We start from the raw sequence: 11,000 nt of genomic DNA on the forward strand, positions 1-11,000 counted from the left end.
AAATAGCGTATGAAATACGTTGGATGAAAGGAATGCGGACCACCGATTTGACTCCTTTGATGTTGTTTTTGATTGTTCTCTGTTGGAGGGATGATGCCACCTGGATAGGCAATGAAATGTTTACTCTCTTTATTCTTAATTGTTGTGTTAAGCCAGTTTTCTGAGTAAAGGATTTTACATTATGAACTTTGTTTGAATGATGATTAGTGGCGAGCTTCATACCCTGGGCCACTACTCTAACAATTGCTTGTGGTAGTGTGGCGAAATGGAATAACGAGCCTTGTAGACAATTTACTTGGCAATATATTTATTTATCTATCATAGGTTGAAGAACCCAGTGTGGTGTTACATAACGGAGGGGCACGTAATCATGCAAGACCGATCACCAAAAGTCCTTGCTTTTGACTAGATTAAAATGTGAAGCGATTGTAACATAACAAATGCTGCATGGTGGCGATATGATAGGTTCTCCTCACGAGTTGTCGCCACGGTTACGGTTAGAAACTGCATATCCAGGTAGCAGGATCAAATTTTAATTAGGCTACTTTGGCCAACACGCGAGCATAGAGCATAGTGTCAAAAGCCCTTACAAAATAAAAAGAATACTACATCTACGTGGACCCAGAAATCAAGACAGTTTGAAATGATGTGAACGAATTCCACTACGTTAGTTTTGCCTGAATACCCTTTTCTAAAGCCATGCTGGAATTTTAAAAAAGGAATCGACATGGTAGTACATGATGTCCTCCATTAGTTTACAGGGAACCCTAAAAAGTGGAGCTGGTTAATAGATAGAAGGAGCATAGTTGTCACCTCTTCTGAAGAGAGGAATAAGCTTGAGAATTAATGTCCTCGACTAGTACACATATTAAGAACCTTTGACACAGATTCACGTATCTTCATTCCAGCTCTTTCACTTTCAGATGTTCATCTCTGTTGAGTGGTCTGTCATTCTTGTAATACAGATTGGAATTGAAATGCAGGTCCATAAGGGATGCTCTGAAAGAAAAGTGTTTGGTTTTAGTCCTCTTAATGTTTCTGAAAACGAAAACAAACTTCACGGTGACTATGAAATGAGCAATTCCAGGATGACAGCAAAAAATATATCTCGCCATATCATTATATCCACCTGGCACTTCAATTGAATAATGGCAGTTGAAGATGATGATGATTCAATTTAATGACGCATAAGCAACTCGGGCTATAGTGCGCCAAAACCATGATAAAACTGTGACTTGTTAAATATCAAGACGATTATACTAAAATAATATACTTTGTTGGTTGGTAAATTGAGATATAGACAAAAACATGATATGATAAAAATAAGCAATTGTAGAAAAGGCAATTGTTGGCTTTGTGTGACTGATGTCGAGTTTGCCACACTACGTGTTGAATAATAATGTATGCTGATACGCTGTAGCATATAAAGTACAATCATACACACGCTCAATATGTGGTGGATATGTGAAACCAATATACACATACTTACATTTCAAACTTTCTTGAAAAAGGCAGTCCAAGTCTGTCGGATTTGCCAGACTCTATACAAAGCCAGTAAGCACAGTGTGGAATAACTGATTCATCTCTCGAAGGCAGAGGTGCAGCTACCACGACGCTTCGTCATCTCAATGCTTCGGAGCGGCATAGCCTAGTAAGAAGCCATCAGAAGGATCTCATAAAGATAACTTGGTTGAAAAAGTGGAGGGTTCTGTGGGATATGTAAGAAAGCATACGCGTTACACAACAGCTACGAGAATGATCGACTGCACCTGCATGGTTGTCAGTACCTAGACTTGGAACTGAAAAATAAATGTGCTAACCTTGTTGATACTACTTTTCCGTCAGGACCACACGAGAGCACATTTGGTTTCTTTAGTTGAAGGTATCATCAGGTCCCCATGCTCCTTTGAGATGCAGCAGACAGAAGTTCGCTGAGGCGAGTGACTGCCGTTGCGGTTCGTCGCTTCGCAGCAGATCAAGAACAGTACACCGCAACGATAGGTGAAACGTTCAGAATATGGTGACCAACTCCAACACCAACCCAATGACCCGAATAAAAAGGATGAACCGGGAGTCACACAAGTTCGCAGTTCGCAAGCTCGGCATACGGCATCCATTACAGCTGACCGGATACGGAAGCATATATCGAACGCCGTGTACAGATTGAAAAGAAAATCGTAGAAACTGTTGCAGGTGATAAACGCAGGGTATATTTTTCTTTTTGAGGCTCTGTAACAAAAACATATTAACGTAGAAATGCCATTTCGTGAAGGAAATTGACAGATATTGCGTGACCACGTGACGCGTTTGAGCCAATTGTGGGTGTTGCGAGTGGCCCCCGTGTTGACGTCATCTTGATGGTGGGCCGGGGTGGATATTCTATATAAACGTATGTTTTCTCGGTTTGACGCTAGGCGTGCTGCACTCGGATGAAGCCGAATGTTTAAAATTCGAGTTTAGAGAAACTGTGGGGTTTTAATGCGTGAATTTTCGCATGGAGAGTCCTTGTTGGGTGCTTTATCGACTACAAGTACGAAAGAGCTCCCACAGTTTCTGGTCAGAGTCCCTTTAAAATGGCTTCCATGGCTGCACGTAGAAAAACAGATACTCATTGAACGATGCGACAGCACCAGAGGACACGTGTTTCGCCGTGTTTGCGGCTCGTCGGCCCTGGGTAGCTGCGCATCGTCCGGGATTGGCAAACCAGGGGTCACTCAGCGAGCGATATACACCTGGGAGGGTGAATGAGCACTCCTCAATGCCACAGTGCAAGCCTGTGAATTATAAAGAGGGGGGGAAGCCATTAAAAAAATAAGTAAATTATGCTAGACGTGTTTGAAATTCAAACTTACAGATTAAAATGGCTTCCATGGCTGCACGTAGAAAAACAGATACTCATTGAACGATGCGACAGCACCAGAGGACACGTGTTTCGCGTGTGGTTGCGGCTCGTCGGCCCTGGGTAGCTGCGCATCGTTCTGGATTGGCAAACCAGGGGTCACTCAGCGAGCGATATACACCTGGGAGGGTGACTGAGCACTCCTCAATGCCACAGTGCAAGCCAGTGAATTATAAAGAGGGGGGGAAGCCATTAAAAAAATAAGTAAATTATGCTAGACGTGTTTGAAATTCAAACTTACAGATTAAGATGGCTTCCATGGCTGCACGTAGAAAAACAGATACTCATTGAACGATGCGACAGCACCAGAGGACACGTGTTTCGCGTGTGGTTCCGGCTCGTCGGCCCTGGGTAGCTGCGCATCGTTCGGGATTGGCAAACCAGGGGTCACTCAGCGAGCGATATACACCTGGGAGGGTGACTGAGCACTCCTCAATGCCACAGTGCAAGCCAGTGAATTATAAAGAGGGGGGGAAAGCCATTAAAAAATAAGTAAATTATGCTAGACGTGTTTGAAATTCAAAGTTACAGATTAAAATGGCTTCCATGGCTGCACGTAGAAAAACAGATACTCATTGAACGATGCGACAGCACCAGAGGACACATGTTTCTCGTGTGGTTGCGGCTCGTCGGCCCTGGGTAGCTGCGCATCGTTCTGGATTGGCAAACCAGGGGTCACTCAGCGAGCGATATACACCTGGGAGGGTGACTGAGCACTCCTCAATGCCACAGTGCAAGCCAGTGAATTATAAAGAGGGGGGGGGAAGCCATTAAAAAAATAAGTAAACTATGCTAGACGTGTTTGAAATTCAAACTTACAGATTAAAATGGCTTCCATGGCTGCACGTAGAAAAACAGATACTCATTGAACGATGCGACAGCACCAGAGGACACGTGTTTCGCCGTGTTTGCGGCTCGTCGGCCCTGGGTAGCTGCGCATCGTTCGGGATTGGCAAACCAGGGGTCACTACACGAGCGATATACACCTGGGAGGGTGACTGAGCACTCCTCAATGCCACAGTGCAAGCCAGTTAATTATAGAGAGGGGGGGGAAGCCATTAAAAAGATAAGTAAATTATGCTAGACGTGTTTGAAATTCAAACTTACAGATTAAAATGGCTTCCATGGCTGCACGTAGAAAAACAGATACTCATTGAACGATGCGACAGCACCAGAGGACACGTGTTTCGCCGTGTTTGCGGCTCGTCGGCCCTGGGTAGCTGCGCATCGTTCGGGATTGGCAAACCAGGGGTCACTCAGCGAGCGATATACACCTGGGAGGGTGACTGAGCACTCCTCAATGCCACAGTGCAAGCCAGTGAATTATAAAGAGGGGGGGAAGCCATTAAAAAAATAAATAAATTATGCTAGACGTGTTTGAAATTCAAACTTACAGATTAAAATGGCTTCCATGGCTGCACGTAGAAAAACAGATACTCATTGAACGATGCGACAGCACCAGAGGACACGTGTTTCGCTGTGTTTGCGGCTCGTCGGCCCTGGGTAGCTGCGCATCGTTCGGGATTGGCAAACCAGGGGTCACTCAGCGAGCGATATACACCTGGGAGGGTGACTGAGCACTCCTCAATGCCACAGTGCAAGCCAGTGAATTATAAAGAGGGGGGGAAGCCATTAAAAAAATAAATAAATTATGCTAGACGTGTTTGAAATTCAAACTTACAGATTAAAATGGCTTCCATGGCTGCACGTAGAAAAACAGATACTCATTGAACGATGCGACAGCACCAGAGGACACGTGTTTCGCTGTGTTTGCGGCTCGTCGGCCCTGGGTAGCTGCGCATCGTTCGGGATTGGCAAACCAGGGGTCACTCAGCGAGCGATATACACCTGGGAGGGTGACTGAGCACTCCTCAATGCCACAGTGCAAGCCAGTGAATTATAAAGAGGGGGGGAAGCCATTAAAAAAATAAGTAAATTATGCTAGACGTGTTTGAAATTCAAACTTACAGATTAAAGGGACTCTGACCAGAAGTTCGACAAATATTTCGTTTGCATCTATTACGAAGGTATAATATGCCTCCAAGCCACACGCGAAATATTTTGGCTGTGCGCGGAGGCAAAGTTTGCCAAACGGGGAGCTAAAAACTGGCTTCGCTTTTCCCCCTCAACTCGCGTAATCGGGGCCGAAATCTAGCCTCTTTGCAGTAGACATCCGCCAATTTCCGTGTGCGTGACGAAATCACGAGGGCCACGTTTCATTGGGCGCCCGGACCGGAAGTTCTGTTGTTAGTGAGTTTGTGAGAGCGCCGGCATCCGTCCGGAAAGCGATCTTCAATATGGACGTCGAAGGAAGAAATGCGGAGACTTCGAGCCCGGAACTTCTTTCTGACTTTTCTGCGATCGAGAGGAAAATTCTGCGTGCTGAACAGCTCGGTAGGCTTTCGAAACGTCGCCGATGCCGCGAATGCGAGACGAAGTTAGAGCTCTACGAACATCAGTCACAGATGAAGCAAACAGCATGAGTCGCCTGTCTTCAGGTAAGCGATGAGCTTTTTAACGCACATTGTGATCGAACATGTAAACGTTCTCAGAAATTTCGTGTTCTGATATCTAATGCGCACTTGCTGTTCATGGTGCCGGTGTGGCTGGTGTGTCATAATGCCGAAGGAGATCGAATGCTTGTGCTGCAAGGAGCTCGAAAACACTGCCGAATGACTGCAGTATGAGTGCATTACAACCCACAAAGATTTCCAACTTCTATTCTTCAATATGACTGTCCTGAAGGTCGCATATTGAACTCCGTGGGCAGCGCGAACCTATGAGCGACTATATTCACAAGTAAGTCACATGTGTCCTTGTCGAACGATGTTAAAATTTGGGCGCCCAAAACTGGTTTGGTCCTGCAATAAAGTCGTTAAAAACTCCAGTACAGGGCGCAGCACATAAAAAGGCTATACAGTACACGACTCTGAACTGGAGAAAACCAATGTAGGCAATTTTGTAATTGTCACTGTGCTGTGTCCTGAGTCACGTTTTTATTTATTGCCCTGTACATAAGGTTTTAGCGTAGGTTTTTAGCGATATTGAGTGTTCTTGATTGTCGATTCAGTGAAAAGTAAAACAATGTTGGGTTCTAAAAGAACACAGCATGTGTAGTAATGTACAAGGTGTGGGCAGGTAAACTGCAGTTGCTCTCAGGTACATGTAGAAATGACATTGCACACACACTGTACTGTAACCGGTTACCTATTTGCCTAAACTATATTTTATGTACATCTGTGTACATGCAGATACACTGCGTATCGCCAGTTTGCAAGGTGAGTATGGCACAAGCTTGGGAAAAACAAGATGATGGTCATCCCAGCCTGTGCAGTGAAGAGGGTCTGGCAAGCCTTTCCCACAGTAAATGCCACAGGCTTCAAGTACCCAAGATCCTAACTGGGAGTACCTCTTCGCACAGCTCGTCTATCACATTTAAAATAATTCAGCATCTGTATTTAGGATGATCTATAGCTCTCAGGATGATGCATGGTTCATGAGTTCAACATCTTGTGTTGAAACACAGCACTAGTGCTTTTTAATGAGTCTTGCGGAACGATAGATGAGCACTCCTTTCGTGACATTGTGTACCATTGCTACTGTGAACAATTTCTTGAGCAAGACTGATGAACGAACGAAAAATAGTCTTGTCTTCCAAATATGTATGTTCCTTGTAACTTCCGTATTTGTTAAGTGACCCATGTTGATGTCCCCCCCTCATGTAATGCCTGCAATGGCCTTTGAGATATATTCATAAATAAATAAATATCAAAAACCGGAAAAAGATGTAACACGTATCCTCTCTTTGTGTGAATGATACATAAACATTCTCATAAGATTTGTACGTAGTCACACTTTGCCTCATTTTGCATAAAGCCTAGTTCCACCTCTTACATCATCTCCACATCTCCAATCTCCAAAGCAGTACAAGGCTAAAGTAATCAGCTACTACACAAAAAGAAGGAGGGGAGGAAAACAAACGCTGGCACATCTAAAATTCGAAGAAACCCTGGTACTTTCACGGGGCTACTCACGGCTCAGTGCTGGATCAGATCCCGATGGAAAACAGCTTTTCTGAGCCTCAGTGATAGATTCCCTTGATTGCACTGACTGTGAGGCACAACTCATTGGCTTGGTGGCAAGTGGGCTTGCGTCTGATAGTAAGATTTGGAAGAAAGGGAGCAAGGAACATCTCTCTACGGTCTTAAGAAGGATATCAACATTACCTGTCAAGGTACAGCATTTTATGTTGCTTTCAGTAAGTACAACACTCCTCGTAGCAGTTACCATTTGTGTTGGGAAAGCATGCTGAAGTTAGCTCAGGCAGTGCATCCAGAACTGTGAATCGGGTTCATAGAGAGCACCTGGTGAGAGGGACAGCAACAGTGTCCAGTAAAGACTCTCCAGGAATTTTGTGCAGGTTTGGGGGACACAGCTTTTAATAGTGTTGATGGAAAGCAGGGTGTGTGAAACACTGACTTCTGGTAGATGAATTCTTGTTATTTATAACCAGGTACCCATGTTCTAGTAATCTAGAAAAAGCCTTGGCTCTCTTGGAGGAAATTGCTAATGAATCTGAGTGTCTTTTGTGGAAACAGGTTGTAACTGCCTTTCTATCCACCCTTCTTAGTTGCCCTAGCAAAAGCAAATATGTAATGCTGTACACCATATCTGATGCTAGCACACTAATTGCTTTGAGTGTTCTCAGGCTTCTGAAATGGAGCTACCTCGTACATACGCTGTGCCATGTCGGCAAGAACATAAATCAGATTGCCTTTACTTTTTAAGTTGGCCCTTCAGTGCTTCATGTGACTGCAAGGATGGCACCCCCAAAACAATAGGCAGCAAGAATGATTTCTGCAATGTATTGAGCTTTGTAAAACAACAACTTTATTTGAAAATATATTCCAAAAGCCGGGTGACAACCTCATAATGTAGCGTCCTTTACTGCAAACACCGCTCAACACAACGAATAAAAACAGAGCGTAAACGTTTTGTCGCCTATCCGGGTGGCATCATCAGTACAACAGAGGCCAAAGATGAGCACATCAGCCTATCTAAGAGGGAATCTTACACATCCGATAGGGGGCCACGGTATGTATTACAGGCTGAAGCATCACACCTGATAAAGCAGGATTCTAAGAACTTTCTAGGGCCCCATCGCTAGTCATGAGCAAAGGTTACTGCACCATCAAAATATATGTCCCTTAGGACAGCAGTGGTAGACTGATTCGGTCCTGTTTAGTTAAGCTAAGCATTAGTAGCCCTGACTCTTTTAGTCTTGTCCCACGTCTTTTGTCTATCTCGCCAATGTAGGTTGCATCACATTCTATGCACTCAACTTGATATGCACAGTCAAAATGCCTGATGGGCACAGTGCCCTCCAAATAGCGTATGAAATACGTTGGATGAAAGGAATGCGGACCACCGATTTGACTCCTTTGATGTTGTTTTTGATTGTTCTCTGTTGGAGGGATGATGCCACCTGGATAGGCAATGAAATGTTTACTCTCTTTATTCTTAATTGTTGTGTTAAGCCAGTTTTCTGAGTAAAGGATTTTACATTATGAACTTTGTTTGAATGATGATTAGTGGCGAGCTTCATACCCTGGGCCACTACTCTAACAATTGCTTGTGGTAGTGTGGCGAAATGGAATAACGAGCCTTGTAGACAATTTACTTGGCAATATATTTATTTATCTATCATAGGTTGAAGAACCCAGTGTGGTGTTACATAACGGAGGGGCACGTAATCATGCAAGACCGATCACCAAAAGTCCTTGCTTTTGACTAGATTAAAATGTGAAGCGATTGTAACATAACAAATGCTGCATGGTGGCGATATGATAGGTTCTCCTCACGAGTTGTCGCCACGGTTACGGTTAGAAACTGCATATCCAGGTAGCAGGATCAAATTTTAATTAGGCTACTTTGGCCAACACGCGAGCATAGAGCATAGTGTCAAAAGCCCTTACAAAATAAAAAGAATACTACATCTACGTGGACCCAGAAATCAAGACAGTTTGAAATGATGTGAACGAATTCCACTACGTTAGTTTTGCCTGAATACCCTTTTCTAAAGCCATGCTGGAATTTTAAAAAAGGAATCGACATGGTAGTACATGATGTCCTCCATTAGTTTACAGGGAACCCTAAAAAGTGGAGCTGGTTAATAGATAGAAGGAGCATAGTTGTCACCTCTTCTGAAGAGAGGAATAAGCTTGAGAATTAATGTCCTCGACTAGTACACATATTAAGAACCTTTGACACAGATTCACGTATCTTCATTCCAGCTCTTTCACTTTCAGATGTTCATCTCTGTTGAGTGGTCTGTCATTCTTGTAATACAGATTGGAATTGAAATGCAGGTGCATAAGGGATGCTCTGAAAGAAAAGTGTTTGGTTTTAGTCCTCTTAATGTTTCTGAAAACGAAAACAAACTTCACGGTGACTATGAAATGAGCAATTCCAGGATGACAGCAAAAAATATATCTCGCCATATCATTATATCCACCTGGCACTTCAATTGAATAATGGCAGTTGAAGATGATGATGATTCAATTTAATGACGCATAAGCAACTCGGGCTATAGTGCGCCAAAACCATGATAAAACTGTGACTTGTTAAATATCAAGACGATTATACTAAAATAATATACTTTGTTGGTTGGTAAATTGAGATATAGACAAAAACATGATATGATAAAAATAAGCAATTGTAGAAAAGGCAATTGTTGGCTTTGTGTGACTGATGTCGAGTTTGCCACACTACGTGTTGAATAATAATGTATGCTGATACGCTGTAGCATATAAAGTACAATCATACACACGCTCAATATGTGGTGGATATGTGAAACCAATATACACATACTTACATTTCAAACTTTCTTGAAAAAGGCAGTCCAAGTCTGTCGGATTTGCCAGACTCTATACAAAGCCAGTAAGCACAGTGTGGAATAACTGATTCATCTCTCGAAGGCAGAGGTGCAGCTACCACGACGCTTCGTCATCTCAATGCTTCGGAGCGGCATAGCCTAGTAAGAAGCCATCAGAAGGATCTCATAAAGATAACTTGGTTGAAAAAGTGGAGGGTTCTGTGGGATATGTAAGAAAGCATACGCGTTACACAACAGCTACGAGAATGATCGACTGCACCTGCATGGTTGTCAGTACCTAGACTTGGAACTGAAAAATAAATGTGCTAACCTTGTTGATACTACTTTTCCGTCAGGACCACACGAGAGCACATTTGGTTTCTTTAGTTGAAGGTATCATCAGGTCCCCATGCTCCTTTGAGATGCAGCAGACAGAAGTTCGCTGAGGCGAGTGACTGCCGTTGCGGTTCGTCGCTTCGCAGCAGATCAAGAACAGTACACCGCAACGATAGGTGAAACGTTCAGAATATGGTGACCAACTCCAACACCAACCCAATGACCCGAATAAAAAGGATGAACCGGGAGTCACACAAGTTCGCAGTTCGCAAGCTCGGCATACGGCATCCATTACAGCTGACCGGATACGGAAGCATATATCGAACGCCGTGTACAGATTGAAAAGAAAATCGTAGAAACTGTTGCAGGTGATAAACGCAGGGTATATTTTTCTTTTTGAGGCTCTGTAACAAAAACATATTAACGTAGAAATGCCATTTCGTGAAGGAAATTGACAGATATTGCGTGACCACGTGACGCGTTTGAGCCAATTGTGGGTGTTGCGAGTGGCCCCCGTGTTGACGTCATCTTGATGGTGGGCCGGGGTGGATATTCTATATAAACGTATGTTTTCTCGGTTTGACGCTAGGCGTGCTGCACTCGGATGAAGCCGAATGTTTAAAATTCGAGTTTAGAGAAACTGTGGGGTTTTAATGCGTGAATTTTCGCATGGAGAGTCCTTGTTGGGTGCTTTATCGACTACAAGTACGAAAGAGCTCCCACAGTTTCTGGTCAGAGTCCCTTTAAAATGGCTTCCATGGCTGCACGTAGAAAAACAGATACTCATTGAACGATGCGACAGCACCAGAGGACACGTGTTTCGCCGTGTTTGCGGCTCGTCGGCCCTGGGTAGCTGCGCATCGTCCGGGATTGGCAAACCAGGGGTCACTC

At 43.8% G+C, this 11,000-nt stretch overlaps 2 long non-coding RNA genes across 2 annotated transcripts; both read right to left on the reverse strand.

Moving 5' to 3' along the window:
* Positions 1–912: 912 nt before the first annotated feature.
* LOC135369712 (uncharacterized) lies at positions 913–2,105 on the reverse strand. The gene is made up of 3 exons (XR_010415120.1): positions 1,821–2,105; positions 1,490–1,648; positions 913–999 (listed from the first exon to the last, which is right to left on the reverse strand). It is a non-coding gene; the product is annotated as an uncharacterized LOC135369712 (long non-coding RNA).
* A 7,079-nt stretch (positions 2,106–9,184) lies between these two features.
* Positions 9,185–10,389, reverse strand: LOC135369716 (uncharacterized). Its single transcript, XR_010415121.1, has 3 exons — positions 10,105–10,389; positions 9,774–9,932; positions 9,185–9,283 (listed from the first exon to the last, which is right to left on the reverse strand). It is a non-coding gene; the product is annotated as an uncharacterized LOC135369716 (long non-coding RNA).
* Between the last annotated feature and the right edge of the window lie 611 nt (positions 10,390–11,000).

The sequence above is a fragment of the Ornithodoros turicata genome, chromosome 1, assembly GCF_037126465.1.
Source record: "Ornithodoros turicata isolate Travis chromosome 1, ASM3712646v1, whole genome shotgun sequence".
Classification (NCBI taxonomy): domain Eukaryota; kingdom Metazoa; phylum Arthropoda; class Arachnida; order Ixodida; family Argasidae; genus Ornithodoros; species Ornithodoros turicata.